At 40.3% G+C, this 22633-nt stretch overlaps 1 long non-coding RNA gene and 1 pseudogene across 1 annotated transcript; one reads left to right on the forward strand and one right to left on the reverse strand.

Annotated features, from left to right (window-relative positions):
• Positions 1 to 9966: 9966 nt before the first annotated feature.
• LOC134287110 (uncharacterized) lies at positions 9967 to 11930 on the reverse strand (annotated as a pseudogene).
• Positions 11931 to 15216: 3286 nt separating this feature from the next.
• LOC134288126 (uncharacterized) lies at positions 15217 to 15881 on the forward strand. Its single transcript, XR_009997761.1, has 2 exons — positions 15217 to 15494; positions 15567 to 15881. It is a non-coding gene; the product is annotated as an uncharacterized LOC134288126 (long non-coding RNA).
• Positions 15882 to 22633: the final 6752 nt, after the last annotated feature.

Below are 22633 nucleotides of genomic sequence, written 5' to 3' on the forward strand. Positions count from 1 at the left end.
GAATTCCTGGAAGAATTCCTGGAGGAATTCCTGGAAGAATTCCTGGAGGAATTCCTGGAAGAATTCCTGGAGGAATTCTTGGAGGAATTCCTGGAAGAATTTCTGGAGGAATTCTTGGAAGAATTCCTGGAAGAATTCCTGAAGGAGCTCCTGGAAGAATTCCTGAAGGAATTCCTGGAGGAATTCCTGGAAGAATTCCTGGAGGAATTCCTGGAGGAATTCCTGGAGGAATTCCTGGAGGAATTCCTGGAAGAATTCCTGGAGGAATTCCTGGAAGAATTCCTGGAGGAATTCCTGGAAGAATTCCTGGAGGAATTCCTGGAAGAATTCCTGGAGGAATTCCTGGAAGAATGCCTGGAGGAATTCCTGGAAGAATTCCTGGAGGAATTCCTGGAAGAATTCCTGGAGAAATTCCTGGAAGAATTCCTGGAGGAATTCCTGGAAGAATTCCTGGAGGAATTCCTGGAGGAATTCCTGGAAAAATTCCTGGAAAAATTCCTGGAGGAATTCCTGGAAGAATTCCTGGAGGAATTCCTGGAAGAATTCCTGGAGGAATTCCTGGAAGAATTCCTGGAGGAATTCCTGGAAGAATTCCTGGAGGAATTCCTGGAAGAATTCCTGGAGGAATTCCTGGAAGAATTCCTGGCAGAATTCCTGGAAGAATTCCTGGAAGAATTCCTGGAAGAATTCCTGGAGGAATTCCTGGAAGAATTCCTGGAGGAATTCCTGGAAGAATTCCTGGAGGAATTCCTGGAAGAATTCCTGGAGGAATTCCTGGAAGAATTCCTGGAGGAATTCCTGGAAGAATTCCTGGAGGAATTCCTGGAAGAATTCCTGGAGGAATTCCTGGAAGAATTCCTGGAGGAATTCCTGGAAGAATTCCTGGAGGAATTCCTGGAGGAATTCCTGGAAGAATTCCTGGAGGAATTCCTGGAGGAATTCCTGGAAGAATTCCTGGTAGAATTCCTGGAAGAATTCCTGGAAGAATTCCTGGAAGAATTCCTGGAAGAATTCCTGGAAGAATTCCTGGAGGAATTCCTGGAAGAATTCCTGGAGGAATTCCTGGAAGAATTCCTGGAGGAATTCCTGGAAGAATTCCTGGAGGAATTCCTGGAAGAATTCCTGGAGGAATTCCTGGAAGAATTCCTGGAGGAATTCCTGGAAGAATTCCTGGAGGAATTCCTGGAAGAATTCCTGGAGGAATTCCTGGAAGAATTCCTGGAGGAATTCCTGGAAGAATTCCTGGAGGAATTCCTGGAAGAATTCCTGGAGGAATTCCTGGAAGAATTCCTGGAGGAATAGACCATTCCCGTCGAAATTTTTTATGTGCTGTACGGCTTTCTGACAATTTATTGAGCAAACTTGCCCAAAGAACCCATATGTTTTGAAGCCTCTAACTATTGAAAAACAGCAAAAACTGTGCGAAGCTTCGATTTACACCGTTTTCCCCTTTTATGTTTTGCTTTGGTGAAAATGCGTTTGATCCCGTCCTCCCCCCGTGTGACACTTCTTCTGAGGTGAGTTTCGCATCAGCTGGCTGGTCGATTTTATTTTGTTTTGGTTTAGCTTCTCCAGGCAGATTGATGTAAATTGTAAATATTTACAAGTGAAAACCGATGGACCAGCTGCAAGCCTGGCTCTCATTCTGTCGCCCAGTCGCAGCATACGATTCCAGTGTTTCGGAATTTGCCATATGGGAGACCGTCCCGGATCCGGATCATTCCAATCGCCGTGGCAGCAATGGAAATAGTTTGTGGTAATAGCTTTAACTCCAACCAACAACAAAACAGGCAAGCTCAGCAACTCCGGAAAATGGATACGATACGGTTCATAGCAGCAACAACCATGTCATAAGTTACCGTTCCGATAGTGCCAAGCATCACGAACAAAACGTCGTCAATGAGGAAGAATCCTAAGCACGCATGAGTAGGTCTCACTAAACTTACCGTAGACAGATTTTTAAGTGTTATCAATTTTTAGTGGTAAATACGCTACAAACATCATCAAATCGACAGTGCTTGCCATCATCCTATAGGAGCAGCCGTAAACCAAAAAATCTGTGTAAACTAGCCGGGCTGGTAGTTGTGGTGACTGAGATCCCGAACGGTATCACTGGAGCAGAATAGGCGGAAGCATGTTTACCCGCGTGCACCTGTCAAGACCGGACGGAAGCGAAGGAACTGACCACAGCCGTGGCGGGGGTGGTCCGCTCGGCTGTTATAGCCGTTACAGCACGAGCAGCAGCATTGATAGCGCACAACAGTTCTATCGGCTGGAATGATCGAACCAAACCGAACAAAGGCTGCCTGGTCTGCGTGCATTGTTCTCATCCCAGGGCTGGTAAATAGTTTTCGAGTCATTTGCGTCGCACTTTTACAAGTACGAAGTATTCGTTTCCAGCATCCGGGGGTTAGAGATGCTCAAGATTAGAGTTAGAGATGCTGAACAGTTCGAAGAAACTCTAGATCATCACTGTAGTATGAAATGGGATTTCATCGCCATTTCATACTACATTACAATCACTACCGTCACGACCTCCCGTACCAGTTGATGCAGATCATTAGAATTCATTAGAACATTATATTTACTATTTTGCTTAGAATTTTAATCATAACAAAACAGGATTGTTAACACTATTAAACGCTACTATACGAAGTCTAGTATATAGTTATTTACGAGTGCACATATACTAAATTCTATTTTTTGCTACTTTGTGAACTGAGGATTTTTTTTCCCCGTTAACCATGAGTGTCCTCTTTTCATGTAGACTTGTTTAAACTATTATCGACAAATAAATAAAACGTATGCTTGCACGAAGAAAATTTCTTAATTGAAATATCCCTAGGGTGGATAGCAAATATTTGACTTCAAGGGGGGAGGACGAAAAATAATAAAAGAATTTTATGAAACAAATACCCGAACAATTAGGCAAAATCATAAAACACATTGGATTCGACAACACTTTCCTCCCCACGATTTTGAACAACTATTTCTGAGCCAAAAAAAGCGTTTCCGGAAAAGTGCTTAACCCTTATGTGGCCGACAGGGTACCCGGGTACCCAGCGTCCATTTAAAATGCACGGTGTAGAAAAAAGCAAAAAGTTTGTCGGACACATAACGGTTAAACAAAATATATTAGCTTAATTTTTCGAAATCAATGAAACTAAACGAAAATATTGAAATTTGTCTGAGAAGAAATTTAACACGATCGCAACAAAACTTCCTCTAGAAAAGGACATACAAATACTCCAAAAAATCAGAAAAAGTCACACAGAAATCGTAAAAAAAAATCTGTGCATTAGAATGACCCCTAGAATTTTCTGTTAAATGAGTTACAACAAGAAGTTCGCCAGACATTTCGTTAGAAATTCTGACAGGAACTTTGACTGAAAGTGCTTTAAAAATTTAAACACAAATGCAGCCAAATTGTACAAAAAAGTCTTAATCTATCTGTAAGAACTTTGTAAACATCTTTTGTTCTCACGTATATGGATAGGCTTGCATTAGGTTTCGTGAGACATTTTTTGGACAACTCAATGAAAATGAGCTGCACTGTGCACATTTTCAGTATGGAATGTCATACCTGGCTGTAGTGAAATTTCAAGCTAGCTTTTCTCACTACGAATCTGTCTAATCTTATTCATATACTGCCGATGATTTAATTTGTTCAGGACGTACGTTGTTGAAAGAACTTGTGAAAAAGGTCTCTGGACCATTTTCAGCACCTCAGGTTGGTGTTAACGAGAGGATTCCATTTGTAACATGAATTATAAATACGAGAGCGACAAGAACATAATTTTCAAACATGTCAAAAGAGGATATACGATGTCATAGTTTCACGTTAAGTAATTCATGAAAATTCCCTTGGTTAAATTCCACTAAAAAAACTACGCACATAATTTCTGATAGTTTTTGACCCTCCTCTCCCCATCGCCTCTCCTACTCCTGAACCCCAAGGGTTTAACGGTAACTTCTTTCATTATACAAAGCTACGATTTGTATTCTATCATATCCAGTAGACCTTCTGAAATTTCAATAGACAGTATCAGATCAGTCAGGATATCCTAGGTCATCCAAACTGTTCTAGAGTTTAGATCCTAAAATCTACGGGTGTAACGGTAACTTCTTCCATTACATGGGGGCAAGATGGGTCAATGCCGTTTATTAGCGTACTATATATTTAATGAATGTTCCAACAATTTTGCTAGATGAGCAACGTGGACCCACAATAAAGTGATGTATTCATTTTAAACTTCCTTACGTTCCTTGCACAGGAAAAAATAAAATGTTTTATCGTTATACTCCTTATGCTATACATTCCATATATCTACGTGTAATGTGTTGGTGGGATAAGATGGGTCACCCTTAGTTTTTGGCATGTTTGCAAAGCATTGGGAAATGTTTTATTTTTCATTGAAAGTCTATGAATAATTGAAAATATTTATTTAGTTTAAAACAAGCATCCCAGATCCTTGGGAATTTCTGAGAATCTTTAGAGATTCTCAGGATTTATTTAAATACATTCCGTAATGCTACTGATTTCCATAAATATTTTCTGTTTCTAGAATACATCCCAGATGACTGGGAATTTCTGAGAATCTTTAGGGATTCTCAGGAATTATTTAAATATATTCCGTAATGCTACTGATTTCTATAAATGATTGAGAGTATTTTCTATAGTTTTTGGAATACATCTCAGATGACTGGGAGTTTCTGAAAATCCCTAAATTCTAATGAATTATTTAAATTTATTCCACAATGCTACTTATTTTTATAAATAATTGAGAATATTTTTTTTTAGTTTAAAACAAGCATCCCAGATCCTTGGGAATTTCTGAGAATCTTTAGGGATTCTCAGGAATTATTCATATATATTCCGTAATGTTACTGATTTCTATAAATGATTGAGAATCTTTTATATAGTTTCTAGAATACATCCCAGATTACTGGGAATTTCTGAGAATCTTTAGGGATTCTCAGGAATTATTTAAATATATTCCATAATGCTACTGATTTAAAAAAACGATTGAGAGTATTTTTTATAGTTTTTGGAATACATCCCAGATGACTGGGGGTTTCTGAAAATCTTTAGGGATTCTAATAAATTATTCAAATTTATTCCACAATGCTACTTATTTCTATGAATAATTGAGAATATTTTGTTTTAGTTTAAAACAAGCATCCCAGATCCTTGGGAATTTCTGAGAATCTTTAGGGATTCTCAGGATTTATTTAAATACATTCCGTAATGCTACTGATTTCTATAAATGATTGAGAATATTTTCTATAGTTTCTAGATTACATCCCAGATGACTGGGAATTTCTGAGAATCTTTAGGGATTCTCAGGATTTATTTAAAGTTATTCCGTAATGCTACTGATTTCTATAAATGATTGAGAATATTTTCTATAGTTTCTAGAATACATCCCAGATGACTGGGAATTCCTGAGAATCTTTAGGGATTCTCAGGAATTATTTAAATATGTTAGCTTCTATAAATGTTCTGATAATATTTTATATAGTTTCTAGAATACATCCCAGATGACTGGGGGTTTCTGAAAATCTTTAGGGATTCTAATAAATTATTCAAATTTATTCCACTATGCTACTTATTTCTATGAATAATTGAGTATATTTTTTTTAGTTTAAAACAAGCATCCCAGATCCTTGGGAATTTCTGAGAATATTTAGGGATTCTCAGGAATTATTCATATATATTCCGTAATGCTACTGATTTCTATAAATGATTGAGAATATTTTCTATAGTTTTTAGAATACATCCCAGATGACTGGGAATTCCTGAGAATCTTTAGGGATTCTCAGGAATTATTTAAATATATTAGCTTCTATAAATATGTTCTGATAATATTTTATATAGTTTCTAGAATACATCCCAGATGACTGGGAGTTTCTCAGAATCTTTAGGAATTCTCAGGAATTATTCATATATATTCCGTAATGCTACTGATTTCTATAAATGATTGAGAATATTTTCTATAGTTTCTAGAATACATCCCAGATGACTGGGAATTCCTGAGAATCTTTAGGGATTCTCAGGAATTATTTAAATATATTAGCTTCTATAAATATGTTCTGATAATATTTTATATAGTTTCTAGAATACATCCCAGATGACTGGGAGTTTCTCAGAATCTTTAGGAATTCTCAGGAATTATTCATATATATTCCGTAATGCTACTGATTTCTATAAATGATTGAGAATATTTTATATAGTTTCTATAGAATACATCCCAGATGACTGGGAGTTTCTGAGAGTCTTTAGGGATTCTCAGGAATTATTTAAATATATTCCGTAATGCTACTGATTTCTATAAACGATTGAGAGTATTTTCTATAGTTTTTGGAATACATCACAGATGACTGGGGGTTTCTGAAAATCTTTAGGGATTCTAATAAATTATTTTAATTTATTCCACAATGCTACTTATTTCTATGAATAATTGAGTATATTTTTTTAGTTTAAAACAAGCATCCCAGATCCTTGGGAATTTCTGAGAATATTTAGGGATTCTCAGGAATTATTCATATATATTCCGTAATGCTACTGATTTCTATAAATGATTGAGAATATTTTATATAGTTTCTATAGAATACATCCCAGATGACTGGGAGTTTCTGAGAGTCTTTAGGGATTCTCAGGAATTATTTAAAAATATTCCGTAAGGCTACTGATTTCTATAAACGATTGAGAGTATTTTCTATAGTTTTTGGAATACATCCCAGATGACTGGGGGTTTCTGAAAATCTTTAGGGATTCTAATAAATTATTCAAATTTATTCCACTATGCTACTTATTTCTATGAATAATTGAGTATATTTTTTTAGTTTAAAACAAGCATCCCAGATCCTTGGGAATTTCTGAGAATCTTTAGGGATTCTCAGGATTTATTTAAATACATTCCGTAATGCTACTGATTTCTATAAATGATTGAGAATATTTTCTATAGTTTCTAGAATACATCCCAGATGACTGGGAATTCCTGAGAATCTTTAGGGATTCTCAGGAATTATTTAAATATATTAGCTTCTATAAATATGTTCTGATAATATTTTATATAGTTTCTAGAATACATCCCAGATGACTGGGAGTTTCTCAGAATCTTTAGGAATTCTCAGGAATTATTCATATGTATTCCGTAATGCTACTGATTTCTATAAATGATTGAGAATATTTTATATAGTTTCTATAGAATACATCCCAGATGACTGGGAGTTTCTGAGAGTCTTTAGGGATTCTCAGGAATTATTTAAATATATTCCGTAATGCTACTGATTTCTATAAACGATTGAGAGTATTTTCTATAGTTTTTGGAATACATCACAGATGACTGGGGGTTTCTGAAAATCTTTAGGGATTCTAATAAATTATTTTAATTTATTCCACAATGCTACTTATTTCTATGAATAATTGAGTATATTTTTTTAGTTTAAAACAAGCATCCCAGATCCTTGGGAATTTCTGAGAATATTTAGGGATTCTCAGGAATTATTCATATATATATATATATATAAATATATATATATATATATATATATATATATATATATATATATATATATATATATATATATATATATGTATATATATATATATATATATATATATATATATATATATATATATATATATATATATATATATATATATATATATATATATATATATATATATATATATATATATGAATAATTCCTGAGAATCCCTAAAGATTTTCAGAAACCCCCAGTCATCTGGGTTTTAATTTAAATAATTCTTGAGAATCCCAAAAGATTCTATAGTTTTTAGAATAAAACCCAGATGACTGGGAATTTCTGAGAATCTTTTGGGATTCTCAAGAATTATTTAAATTTATTCCGCAATGCTACTGATTTCTATAAATGATTGAGAATATTTTTTTAGTTTTACAATACATACCAGATACTAAGAGTTTCTGAGAATCTATAGGGATTCTCAGGAATTATTTATAGGGTGGGGCGGGGCAAGATGGGTCGCGGGGCAAGATGGGTCAGTGCCATTTTCGGGCGCATTACTCATGTTTTTATTATGTTAATAATTTTGTTAGATGACCAGCATGAATATACAAAAGTTTGGGGCATTGATTGAAAAATTATTCACTCTCATTGGAAATACAAAATAAAATTGTTTTTTGCCATTTTTCTTATGCGATACATTCCATATATTCTCCATATAAACGGCCGCGGGGCAAGATGGGTCACCTTCAATTTTGAACGTATTTTTGGAGCATTCAAAAGTTGTTTATTTTTTATTACAAGACTATCTCATAAATGACTTCAATCAAGCGGAATAAACGATCAAAATTATAACATAAAATTATGATAATTTTTTAGTAAAAACATCGATTTTCAAGTCGCCTCAGGACCACTCAAATCGTAAAGTTTTTTATATTCCAAATAAATTTATAAAATGTTTACTAGTAGCTCTTGTTTACTCAGTATGGATATGGAGCATATTTGAATGCGGAACAAATCTTATATTTTGACGTTTTTCGTTGAGAAAATGTTAATTACTTAAAAGGTGACCCATCTTGCCCCGCACTTTTTTCACGGCACAAAATCGATCACTTTTTAAAATTGCTTGTTTAACATCATATTTTGTATTTAATGAACTTTTTATCGACTTTTAGCATAGCTAACTAGTGTATTAAAGAGTTGCGGACGAATTCAAACCAATCCGATTTGTATTTACGAAGTTATGGTGATCCATCCTTATGCGACCCATCTTGCCCCGCCCCACCCTATTTATTCCGTAATGCTTTTAATTTCTAAAGAAACTCCTGGAGCAACCTTTGGTTCCCCTTGGAGAAATTCTTTAAGGAACTTATGGAGAAATCTTTCAAAGAAATGCGAAACGATATACACATTGAAAAAGGTTATTGATAGAGAAAGCTCTTAGTTAAAATCTGTGGAAATGGTCATGGAACACTATGCTGAGAGGCAGGTATTATTCCAGTGGGAACGTAAGAAAATGAGAAGAGGATTCCGAGAAATAGAGAGAAGGAGGAATCCCTGAAGGAACTCCTGGAGGAATCCCTGAAGGAACTTCTGGAGGAATCCCTGAAGGAACTCCTGGAGGAATCCCTGAAGGAACTCCTGGAGGAATCCCTGAAGAAGGAACTCCTGGAGGAATCCCTGAAGAAGGAACTCCTGGAGGAATCCCTGAAGAAGGAACTCCTGGAGGAATCCCTGAAGAAGGAACTCCTGGAGGAATCCCTGAAGAAGGAACTCCTGGAGGAATCCCTGAAGAAGGAACTCCTGGAGGAATCCCTGAAGAAGGAACTCCTGGAGGAATCCCTGAAGAAGGAACTCCTGGAGGAATCCCTGAAGAAGGAACTCCTGGAGGAATCCCTGAAGAAGGAACTCCTGGAAGAATCCCTGAAGAAGGAACTCCTGGAGGAATCCCTGAAGAAGGAACTCCTGGAGGAATCCCTGAAGAAGGAGGAATCCCTGAAGAAGGAACTCCTGGAGGAATCCCTGAAGAAGGAGCTCCTCGAGGAACTCCTGGAGGAATCCCTGAAGAAGGAACTCCTGGAGGAATCCCTGAAGAAGGAACTCCTCGAGGAAATCCTGGAAGAATCCCTGAAGAAGGAACTCCTGGAGGAATCCCTGAAGAAGGAACTCCTGGAGGAATCCCTGAAGAATGAACTCCTGGAGGAATCCCTGAAGAAGGAACTCCTGGAGGAATCCCTGAAGAAGGAACTCCTGGAGGAATCCCTGAAGAAGGAACTCCTGGAGGAATCCCTGAAGGAACTCCTGGAGGAATCCCTGAAGGAACTCCTGCAGGAATCCCTGAAGGAACTCCTGCAGGAGTCCCTGAAGGAACTCCTGCAGGAGTCCCTGAAGGAACTCCTGGAGGAACCCCTGAAGGATTTCCTGGAGGAATCCCCTCATACGAAAATCTAGATTTTTTTTAATTTGTTACATACCTACGGTGTTTGGTAAATTTAGGCTTGTTTTACCTTTTTTCCAAGACACTCCATACCAAAAAATCATATCTTAGAAACGATACATCTTGCGATTGCGATACATCGAAGGATAAAAGTTTGAGGTAAAAAACACGGTGAAATTTAAGATTTTTCAAAAATTATTTTTCATACATTTTGGACGGGGACTTGGACTTGACTAGGGTCTTGAAACGTCAAAAAACGCATTAGGCAGGACAAAGTTTGCCGGGGACAGCTAGTTTTGAACTAATTTTCGATGCACTCCTTAGGTCATCTTAAGCAGCGTATGGTAGTTTCAAAATGCATCTAAAACTGCATACTAGGTAAAGATGCAGAGCATTGACATCATTAGGAATTTGAATTAGAACTGGAACACTGCTGGAGATTCTTTAGTAGCGCCTTATAGCTTATTAATTAAATAAAATTGATAACACCCCATAATACAAGGATTACAAACTTTCATAATAAATTCTTTTGTTTTGGCAGGGAACCATTTTCTTTTTGAAGGGTTACTAGCCGGTCGCTGAATAGCGCTGAAACCTCTAAACTAGGCCTTGGATAGGACAGCACATAATCCTTCTGAAGCAGTTTACCAGACATACACGGATGGGGTGGCATCCAAGAAGACAATGTTGCAAACTGTCCCGGAAGGTTACAGTAGAAAGTGGGAAAATTGGGACGGGTGCCGGGTAGGACCAATCCAGAGAAAACAGGTGTGTTGAAGGAGACGTGGCCGCTGGTGGTAGCGATTGTCACAGCACACCTCCTCCGGTTTCTGCTTGTGCTCTATTCGGCTGTGCCGGATGAGGTCCGTGTAGGTGTCGAAGGTGGTTCCACAGGAGCCCCTCCGAGAGTGACGTGATCGCGCATCATTTTATTCTCGGCGGCCCGATCGCTGCGACGCTTTTCTTGCTCTTCGAGCCTTTTCAGTTGCCCTTCCGTCTTTTGGACCGGGGTTTTGTCCTTTTTTAGGCGGTTCTCCATGTTGTAGAGACGGGTCGTGACCTGAATCTTGTGTTTAAGCTTTTTGTGTCGCTTCAAAGCCGGAACATTGGAAGTATGTACTGCGATTCTTCGCAGTGGTCGCATTTGAAGCTGGTCGGATCCATGACGTTCTTCACGTGCTCCATTAATCGCACTCTGGTGTGGTATCGGATGCTACAACAGGTCACGTAACATTCTCTGGTTTGGTAACTCATCACCCTTGAGCGAGAAATCCGAAGCCTCGCACTCGCACCACATGAAGCTGTCCGGATCGTCGCCTTCCTCGCCCTTATCGTCCGCATCATAATATTATCCTCACTCTCGTGTTCCGATTCTTCTTTCATCATTTGCTCAACCGCAGCAGCCTCGCCTCTAACCAGCTCTTCCTTCAAGGCATCACTCTCCAGTTCTTCCTTTATCTCCATTTCTTCATCGTGCACCATTTCCACCAGGAACACCTCCGATCTTGTTTCCTATTTGATGATCCTCCCCTCCAATACAAACGGAACCTCTTTTCGCTCGTACAACTGTTCCGCTCCCACATAGAACTGATGGAATCCATCTGTGCTCTCCCAGCAACCGCCACAAATCGATGCACTTTCCACCAAGTCCGTCGCCTGAAAAACCAAACAAACGGTGGTCAGTCGCCAAATTCTCAAGAAAATTCCCATGAACCATACCGTGAACCACAGATACTTCCGGACGATCAAGAACACTTCCCGGTCGCCGGTGCTGCGTGCGTTTTCCCCGGTGCGATCAAAGCACGTCAGGCAGCGCCTCTGCTACACCATCCGCTGGAGCAGCTGCAGTTGGGGATCCATTCCGAATTTGGCCGGAGTTTTCACGATTTTTGCACTAAATCTAGCACTAAACAACACTTTTTTCGTTTTTGTTATGCTCACGGCCCTCGTTTTCTTTGCATCAAACCAGAGAAAGACACCTATTTTCTTTCGACCAATCATGATCCTGCAGTTTGACGTTTCCAGTCGTAAACAAAATATTACTGAATAGGGCTCCCAGGTGTTCCTCATTTTTTGAAAGGTGAAAAAAAATATCACCATTTTAGGGTTACCAAAAACTACTTCGCATGCTGATTTTTATTGCAAAATGTGGTGAGTTTCCCAGTTTTCGAAAATTTGTAAGAAAATCAGGACTACATATAAAAAAAATCTGAAAACGGCAATCATCATCAAAAACAATTGTCTTTCGAAGAAAAATATAAAAAAGGGGGGTTAGGTCAGACGGGAATCGTCTATTCCTGGAAGAATTCCTGGAGGAATTTCTGGAAGAATTCCTGGAGGAATTTCTGGAAGAATTCCTGGAGGAATTCCTGGAAGAATTCCTGGAGGAATTCCTGGAAGAATTCCTGGAAGAATTCCTGGAAGAATTCCTGGAGGAATTCCTGGAAGAATTCCTGGAGGAATTCCTGGAGGAATTGCTGGAAGAATTCCTAAACGAATTCCCGAAGGAATTCCTGAAGGAACCCCCGAAGGAATTCCTGGAGGAATCTCCGAAGGAATTCCTGGAGGAATCCCCGAAGGAACTCCTGGATGAATCCCCGAAGGAATTCCTGGAGGAATCCCCGAAGGAATTCCTGGAGGAATCCCCGAAGGAATTCCTGGAGGAATCCCCGATGGAATTCCTGGAGAAATCCCCGAAGGAATTCCTGGAGAAACCCACATGGGAACTTCTACAGGAATCCCCGATAGGAATTCCTGGAGATATCTCTGAAGGAATTTCAGTAGGAATCCCCGAGGAATTCCCCGGAGGAATTCTTGGAAGTATGCCCGGAGGAATCTTAGGAGAAATTATTATAAGAATACCCAGAGGAATTCTTGGAAGAATTTTCAGAGGAATTCCTGTAGGAATCTATGGATGAATTCCTGGAGGAATTCCCGGAGGAACCTCTGGAGGAATCCCTGGAGAAATTCTTGGAAGAATCCCTGGAGGAATTCCTGGTGGAATCCCTGGAGGAATTCCTGGTGGAATCCCTGGAGGAATTCCTGAAGCAATCTCTGGAGGAGTTCGTGGAGGAATTCCAGAAAGAATCTCCGGAGGCATTCCTGAAAGAATGCCCGGAGGAATTCTATGATGATTTTCTTGAGGAATTACTGGTGCAATCCTCGGATGAATTCCTGGAGGAATCCCTGGAGGTATTCCTGGAGGAATCCCTGGAGGAATTCCTGGAGGAATTTCTGGAGGAATTCCTGGAAGAATCTCTGGAGGAATCCCTGATGGAATCCTCTCAAGAATTCGTGGTGAAATGGAATTTCAGGAGGAATTCCCTGAGGTTTTTTTTGGGGAATCACAGATAGAAATCTTGGAAAAATCACAAACTCAAATACTGGTTTTGAAATCCTAGAAGAAAAATTAGGACGAAATCTCAGAAAGAACTTTTAGGCGAATTCCAAAACTGCTGGAAATATTTGAAGGAATTGCTAAGAATTCACAACAGCTCCGGAAAAAAAATCAGGAAGAATCCCAGAAAGAAACTCCGGAGGAACTCTTGGAGGTTTGCCAGAAAGAGCTCCCGGAGGAATTCCCGTACTAATCACTAATCAACACCACTTCATTTTGAAAATAGATGCTCCCCACACTCAATTTGTATGATTTGTAACAGGTTCCGGCGTCTCATCTAGTGGTCCATTCTAGCAACAGCTAACCGCAGTGTTCCGGTGAAGGTTCCATAGAAATGTAGGCATTAGAATCCGGCAGAAACATCATCTAAATTCACACCAGCAGCAGCCGCTCTATGTTGTTTACATCTCGCACTTCGCACAAAATCCGAACAGCGCGAGAAACGTCACTTTTCCTTGCGGAATAATTGGTCAGGCTATTTTTCCCAAAAGAAAAATTGACAGCTGGCTTGATCGACACAATCATCACCACCCTTGTCACCATCATCATTGATCATCAAGTTCGTCGATTTTTCCGTTTCAGCTGAGTACCGCTCAAGAAATTTCGACAGAAAATCGTTTCTTGACCGTTTCTTGGCCTATCTTTTTACACAGTACTTACGATGTGAGTATCACCCCTTATTTACCTATATTTGAGTATCATTTACGCATATTTGCGATTGTGCACTTTTTGGAAAAAAGGTAAACTGACCTTAGCGTGTGGGTCGCTTTGACATCAATCTGGGTAGCTGAGGGTTAGCGTGTGGGGCAAGACGTCCTGGCCGAAACAGAAGGTGATGGTTCCAAAAGCAGTTACGCCCTTTTGAAATGTAGGTGTCGATTTGACTTTTACTGTGCGCGGTGTTTTCAAATTGTCTGTGGGAGTGAGCAGTACGCCAGATTCGTGCAGAGGCTCATTGGTTCGTTTCGCTGCTAGAATTTTTCAGCGTCGGTTACACTTTTTTGATGGTGCATGGAATAATCGGTTTGTTTATTTGCTACTTCGTTTGGTGTTTGACGTGTGAACAAATATTTTAAATGTTTGAACATTTGCACGGTAATCTAAAAAGCAAAGCAAGATGCAATATTTAAATTGCCCTCAGAATAGTAAGTTTCACCGCAAGCCGCCGTTCAGTGTAGTGACAGTCCGCCAGACTCTAACTAGACTGACTAGACCTATACCCTGGGACGGGACGTGACAGCTCACTGATACAAGCCCTCTTATAGTCTATTTTATGAGGCTAGTCAAACGACAGAAGTACGCGCTCTGATGTTTACGTTTTCAATCATCATCCGGTTGATGATGGTTAATGACTGCGCGCAAGTCAAGCGTAGTTTTTGAAACTGGCTAAAACCATAATTAGAAAATATTATTTAATTTTTTTTCGCAAGTTAACGAGTGAATCGCAACGAAAAAAATACCTGATTAATTATTGAGTTTTGTATTGATTTTACGACAGCTTTTGAGCCTATTTTGGCTCAAATTTCTCATATCTCCAATTTATCGAATAAGTACCTTTTCAAAAATTACACGATATTCCAGCAAAACAAACGTGCGTGGAATTCTGTCAGTTGACGCCGCTGCTGCGATCAGCTGTTCTGAAACGTCTCGTAAAATGGCTTATTCTTTTTGCTACTGTTCATACGGGGGTTGCACTAGTGTTGCCAACAATTTTCATATGCAAATCAATCAAAACTTGTTGACAAGTTTTATTTAACATTCTACTTCAAAGAATGAGTTTGAAAACAAGCTGATCTTTCTCATTTGCATCCCTCGCACAGACTTTCATCCCTTGCCGGCGAACCTTCGGGTTCTTCGAAAATTAGTAAAAATGAAGCCCAGAATTAGGGGTGATACTCACTTCGTAAGTACTGTGTAAAAAGATAGGCCAAGAAACGGTCAAGAAACGATTTTCTGCCAAAATTTCTTGAGTCGTACTCAGCTGAAACAAAATAATCGATGAACTTGATGATCATTGATGATGGTGATGATTGTGTCGATCAAACCAGGTTGTCACTTTTCCTTGTGGGAAAAATAGGCTGATCAATTATTCCGCAAGTAAAGTGACGTTTCTGGTCAGGTTGTGATCTTTATTTATGTTTGTTTTCTGCCATCAGTCGTTGCTTTGAAGTGAGTTTTTCGCAAATTTTCACCTAGGTACAATATTTATTATCAAAAATTGTTTTTTTTTTCAAATTGTAGGAAGTGGTAAAGCTAATGAGGATAATTACCATTGCGGCGAGCATTGCGGCACGGTCAATTGCCATGGCCTGGCCTCCGGCACAAGCTGTTCCGTGGTCACCGTATTTGTTCGATAGTGCGCCAAATGTTTCCAGGAACCAGATATATTATTCCGACGCATTCTGTGCTCGAGCTACTTCCACGCCCATCGCGTACAAGAAAGGATTATGCGCTGTCCGCTGCCCTCAGAGCTGGGTCAGATTTGTTGAGGAAGACTGCTTTTTCCTGCTGGCGGGGCATAGTGAAACCCGATCGCTGCGGTTGAAACGGTCCACCCACAGATGCTGCAAAAGCACCAGAAGGCGCTGGTGCATCACACTATGAGATCGCCGGACAATACCCGAAGGAATAACTTTCGGACGAAAGAAGTGAGAAGTTGTTCTTCCCGAACGAGTACAAAGTGCGAAGGGATCCTGTTTGGGGGTCTCAGGTTTGGAGTACTCACCGTGTGCTTATGAACCTACGTGTATCGACATCCGAATGGTTCAGTTACTGTATTTGTCATCGGAGTATCGACTTGGACAAGGCGGCGGCTAGAACGATCTCCAAAACAAGAACAACCGTGGATGGAGTGGTTGCGAGCCGGAAAGCCAGACGGGTAATCCGCAGATTCCGATAGTAAAACTACACATTTCAATGCCAGCAGAAGATCGTTTAAATTCCATCGCAAACCCATCCAGAACTTCTTCTATTGGTTTTATAGAGAATCTTGCCAGTTCATTCTAGCTTTCCTCTATGAGTTTCTTCAAAAATTTCTCCTGAATTAGCATAAGTTTTTTTTTTCTAGGAATTCCCAGGATCTCTGGAGTCTTCTCCATGAATTCCCAGACGAATTCCTTCTGGATTTTGTACAGGACTTTCCTCTTAGATTACTACGTTATTTTCTTCACGAATTGCTGCAGGGGTATCAATTGAGATTTATTCAGGAGTTCCTTCTAAGGTACTTCCACGGGACAACTGGAATATATCCAGGAGTTTTTTTAAGCCCTTGGCAGGAATTCCGTCTAGTATTCCTCTAGAAATTTATTTAATTATTTCGTCTGGTATTCCTCCAAGAATGCCTTTTGCAATGCTTCCAGGAATTCCGCAAGGGATTTTTTTTTCACGAACCTATACTGGGATTTCTCGAGAACGTCTTCCTGGGATTAATTCAGGAATTCCTTCTGAGATTCATCCTGAAATTCCCTCGGATTCATCCAGGAATCATCCTCTATGGATTACTGGGATTTCTCTAGCAATTCCTTCTGCGATTCCTCCATGAATACCTTTTGGGTGTTTTTCAGAAATTCCTTCATGCATTTCTTCTGAAATTCTACTAAAAATTTCTGAGACTAATCTATGAATTCTATCAGGGTTTCCTCTACAAATTCTTCTGGAGTACCTTCAAAGATTGCTCCGGGAATTCCTTCTGAGACTCATCCAGGAATTCCCTCTGTGATTCTTCTAGGAATCCTCCATGAATTTCTAGCAGAAATTCCATTTTAAATCACTTTATGAACTTCTTCTGAGATTCCTGCAGAAATGTCTTGAGATTTCTCCAGGAATCCCTTTTGGCATTCCTTCATGAATTTCTTCTGGATTTCCACCTGGAAATCCTTCAGGGATTCCTTCTGGGATTTCTCCAGAAATTTCTTCTGAGATTTTCCAAAAAAATATTCTTGGGTTTCTCGAGGAATTCCTGTAGGAATTCCTTCTGAGATTCTTCCAGAAATACTTTTTGATATTTTTCCATGATTTTTTTTTTCTGGGATCCTTCCAGAATCCCTTTCTGAGATTCCTTCAGGAATTCCTGCAGGCATTTCACCAAGAATTTCTTCTGGGATTTTTCCAGGATTTTTTTTTCGGGGATTTCTCGAGGAATTCCTTCTGAACTTCCTCCAGAAATTCCTTCGGCAATTGTGTCAGAATTATCCGGTATTCCTTAATGATTTTGATTCTGAGATTCCTCCAGAAATTTCTTCAGGGGTTTCTCTTACAATTCCTCAAGAAATTCCATTTGGTATTTCCCCTTCAAGAGTTCCTTCAGGAATCACTTCTGAAAGAATCCCTCCAGGACATTCATCTTGGTATTCTTCCTGGAATTCATCTAAGATTCCTTGTGAAGATTCCTGAATTACTTCTGGAATATTTGCCTAAGAAATCTGGTATAGCTTTAAAATTCTTTATTGAATTCCTCAAGGAATTCTATCTGAACTTCCTCCAAGCATTTCCTCAGAAACTCCTGCAGAAATTGCTTCAACATTTCTTCAGGGAATCCTCCACGAATTCCGAATCCCGAAGAAATTCCTGGAGGAATCCTCGAAGGAATTTCTGGAGGAACCTACGAAGGAATCCAAGTAGGATTTTGTGAAAGAATCCTCAAATCCTGAAAGGGATTTCTGGAAGAATCACAAAAAGAATTCATCCAAAAGTGCTTGGAAGAATTTCCAAAGAATCCCCGAAAGAATTCCAGGATCTCCGAAGGAATTTTGGAAGGAATCCTTTATGGAATTCAAAAAACTTCAGTTCCGAAATTTCTTCAGAAACTCCTCCAGATAAAATTCAAATAATTCCCTCGGGATATTTCTCCAGGAATTCTTTCGGGAACTCCTACGAGGATTCCTTTGGGAATTCCTTAGGGGATCCAGAAATTCCGTCAGGGATTCCTCCAGGAACTACTTCAAGGATTTCTCCAGGAATTCCTTTGGGGATTCATCCATAAAGACTTTGGATGATTCCTTCAGTTAATCAGGAATTTCTTCGGGGATTCCTTCAGGAATTTCTTCGGGGATTCTTCCCGGAATTCCTTCAAGGATTCCTCCAGGAATTCCATCGGAGATTCCTCCAGGAATTTGTTTCTGAATTCCTCCAGAAATTCCATTAGGAATCCATCCTGGAATTTCTTTGAGAATTCTTTCGAGAATCCCTGCAGGAATTCCTCCGAGGATTCCTTTGGGAATATTTCGGGGATTCCTGAGGGAATTTCTCTGAGGATTCCTTCAGAAAGTCCTCCAGCACTTCCTATGGGGATTCCTCCAGGAAATCCATAGGAGATTCCTCCAGAAATTCCATTGGGAATGGCTCCTGGATTGCTCCTGGAATTCTTTTGGGAATTCTTTCGGGGATTCCTCCTGGAATTCTTCGAAGGATTCCTTCAAAAAGTCCTCCAGCACTTCCTATGGGCATTCCTCCTGGACTTTCTGTGGAGATTCATCTATAATTTTTTTCGAAGATTCCTCCAGGGAATCCTCCAGGAATTCCTTAAGGAATTCCTCCAGGAATTGCTTTGGGGATTCCTCCAGGAATTTCTTTGGGGATTCTTCCAGGAATTTCTTTGGGGATTTCTCTAGGAATTTCTTCAGGGATTACTCCAGGAATTCCTTCGGGGATTCCTCTAGGAATTCCTTCGAGGATTCCTCTAGGAATGCCTCCGGGAATTCCTCTAGGAATACCTTCGGGGATTCCTCTGGGAATTCCTTCGGGGATTCCTCTAGGAATTCCTTCGGGGATTCCTCTAAGAATTTCTTCGGAGATTCCTCTAGAACCTCCTTCGGGGATTCCTCTAGGAATTCCTTCGGGGATTCCTCTAGGAATTCCTTCGGGGATTCCTCGAGGAATTCCTTCGAGGATTCCTCCAGGAATTCCTTCGGGGATTCCTCCAGGAATTCCTCCGGGGATTCCTCCAGAAATTCCTTCGGGGATTCCTCTAGGATTTCCTCCGGGGATTCCTCCAAGAATTCCTCCAGGGATTCTTTCGGGAATTCCATGAGCAGTTCTTTCGGGCATTCCTCCAGGAATTCCTCCAAGAATTTCTCCAGGAATTCCTTCGAGGATTCCTCCAGGAATGCGTCCGGGGATTTCTCCAGGAGTTGCTCCGGGGATTCCTTCGGGGGTTCCTTGAGATTTTCATCCGGGGATTTCTGAAGGAAGTAGCTCTGGGGATTTCCCCAGGAATTCCTTCAGGAATTCTTCCGAGGATTCTTCCAGGAATTCCTCCGGGGATTCCTCCAGGAATTCCTCCGGGGCTTCTATAATGAATTCATTCGAGGATATCTCCAAGAATTCGTGCGTCGATTCCTCCGGGGTTATTCCGGAAGCTTCTCCAGGAGTTTACCGGGAATTCCTCCAGGACTCCTTCGAAGATTCTGCTTGGAATTCCTCTTGGAACTCCTCCAGGAATTCCTCTTTGGATTCATCTAGGATTTTTTACGAGGATTCCTCTAGAAATTCTTCCGTTTCAAGAATTCCTTCGAGGATTCCTCTGAGAATCACTTTATGAATTCCTCCAGGGATTTTCCCGAAAATTTCTACAGGAATTTCTTCAGAAACTCTTCCAGGAATTCTTACAGGAATTACTCTCTCAAATATTCTTCCTGGAATTCCTCCAGGAATTCATCCAAAAATTCTTCGAGAAATTATTCATAGAATTTCTCCTGGTGTTCTCACTAGATTTTTTTTAAGAATTCCACTTAGATTCTTGTCAAGAGTTCCTCTAGGAATTCTTCCAAGAATTTCTTCAGAAATTTTTCCAAGAATTTCTTCAGGAATTCTTCCAAGAATTTCTTCAGGAATTCTTCCAGGATGTTCAAGGTATTCCTCCAGGATTTCTTCAACCAATTTCTCCAGGAATTCTTCTAGGAGTTTCTCCAGAATTTTTTCAAGAGTTTTTTTTCCAGAAATTCCTCTAAGAAATCTTCCCGAAAAAAATCCATGGAATCCTGCTGGATTTCTTTTTGAAATACCTCAAAGAAATCTTCCAGAAATTTCTGAAATGATTGCTCCAGGAATACTTCCGGGGATTTTCGGGGATTCCACCTGGAATTTATAGGAAATCCTCCGGGGATTCCTGCGGAAATTTCTCCAGGATTTTTCCAGGAATTCTTCAAGGTATTCTTCCAGAAATTTCTCCAGGAATTCCAACAGAATTTTTTCCGAAAGTTTCTCCAAAATTCCTCTAGGAAATTCCCCAGGTATTCCTCCAAAAATTCTTCTAGAAATTCTACCGGAGATTCCTACAGGAATTTCTCTGCAGATTCCTGCAGGATTTTGTTCTGGATATTCCACAAATAATATCTCCGGGTATTTTTTCTTTAGGAATTAAAGTATTCCTCTGGGGATGCCTCCGGGAACCTCTGCACGAATTCCTTCAGCAACTCCTCCGGGGTTTCTTAAATCATTTCTTCAAGAATTCTTCCAGGAATTCCACCGGCAATTTCTTCAGGAATATCCTCGGGGATTCCTCCAGAGATTTCTCCAGAGATGCCCCCGAGGATATCTCCAGGGATTCCTCCAGGAAATCATCCGAAGATTCCTTCAGGATTTCTTTCGGGGATTCCTGTAAGAATTTTTTCGGTGATGCCTCCAGAAATTCCTGCTGGAATTGCTCGAGAAATTCCTGAGATTATTGTTCCAGAGAATCGGGTGTTTCCTGAACCCTCCTTTGGCATTAAGGTCATTTTTGACCCAAACCGTACACCACGTCAGCGAGCTGTTCCCAACGTGATGCAAAAGGAAGGTTAAGGAATTCCTTTAAGGAGTCCCCCAAACAATCCCTCAAAAATTCCGTCAGGAATTTTATCGGGGATTCCCAGGGGAATTTCTGGAGAAACCCCTAGAGGAATCAACGAAGGAATTCCTGGAGGAATCCCCGGAGTAATTCCAGGAGGAATTCCCGGAGGAGTTCCTGGAGAAATCCCCGGTGGAATCTGTAGGAATCCTCGGAGAAAACCCTGGAGGAATCTATGGGGGGACTATCTGGACAAATCCCTGGAGGAACTCTTGAAGGAATCTCTGGAGGAATTCCTGGAGGAATCCCCGAAGGAATTCCTGGAGGAATTTCTGGGGGAATTCCTGGAGGAATTCCTGGAGGATTTCCTGGGGGAATTCCTGGAGGAATTCCTGGGGGAATTCGCGGAGGAATTCCTAGATGAATTTTCGGAGGAATTCCTAGATGAATTTTCGGAGGAATTCCTAGATGAATTTCCGGAGGAATTCCTGGATGAATTCCCGGGGGAATTCTTGGAGGACTTCTCGGAGGAATTCCTGGAGGAACTCCCGGAGGAATTTCTGGAGGAATTTCTAGAGGAATCCGCGGAGGAATTCCTGGAGGAATCCCCGGAGGAATTCCTGGAGGAATCTGCTTAGGAATTCCTGGAGGAGTCCGCGGAGGAATTTCTGGAGGAATCCGCGGAGGAATTTGTAGAGGAATCCGCGAAGGAATTCCTGGAGGAATCTTCCGAGAAATTCCTGGAGGAATCCCCGGAGGAATTCATGCAGGATTCCCCGGAAGGAATTTCTGGAGGTATTCCTGTTAGAATTTCTGGAGGAATGGCTGGAAGAATTTCTAAAGAAATTCCCGGAGGATTTTTTTGTAATTATTGTAATTTATTATCATAAACGTAAGCCTGGCGGTATAACCATCATCCAGGAAGAACTATTGGAAATATTACTGGAGGATTTTTTTATGTAATCCCTTGAGTTTTCCCCGGAGGAGTTTCTGGAGGAATCCCCGGAGGAATAGGCGAAGAACTTACTGAAGCTATCCTCGGAGAAATTCATGGAGGATTTCCTGGGGGAATTTACGGTGGAATCCTTCAGGAATTACTAGAGGATTTTCTGGAGCAATCCTCGAAGGAATTCCTGGAGGAATGCACGGATGACTTCTTGGAGGAATTTCGGGAAGTATTCCTGGAGGAATTGCTTGAGGAACCCCCGGAGAAATTTCTGATGAAATCCCTAGAGGAATACTCGTAGGAATTCCTGAAGGAATCCCCGGAGGAATTCCTCGAGGGATCCCTGGAGGTGTTTTCGAAGGGATTCCCGGAGAAATCCCTGAAGATATTGCTGGAGTAAATCCCCTGCCAAATCACTAAGAACTTCCACCGAATCGCATTTTTTTCCTGGGAATTTGTAGCTTATATTTGAGCAAATCTTAGATACATTTTCGCAGCTATTTATTTTCCGCGGCTGGTAATCCATCTATTTTCATCCCGTAATCCCGATGGATTTTTTTTCTTGGGAGTAATTGCCAGCTTCCACTCGAACTTGAC

The sequence above is a fragment of the Aedes albopictus genome, chromosome 2 (genome assembly GCF_035046485.1).
Source record: "Aedes albopictus strain Foshan chromosome 2, AalbF5, whole genome shotgun sequence".
Taxonomy (NCBI): Eukaryota; Metazoa; Arthropoda; class Insecta; order Diptera; family Culicidae; genus Aedes; species Aedes albopictus.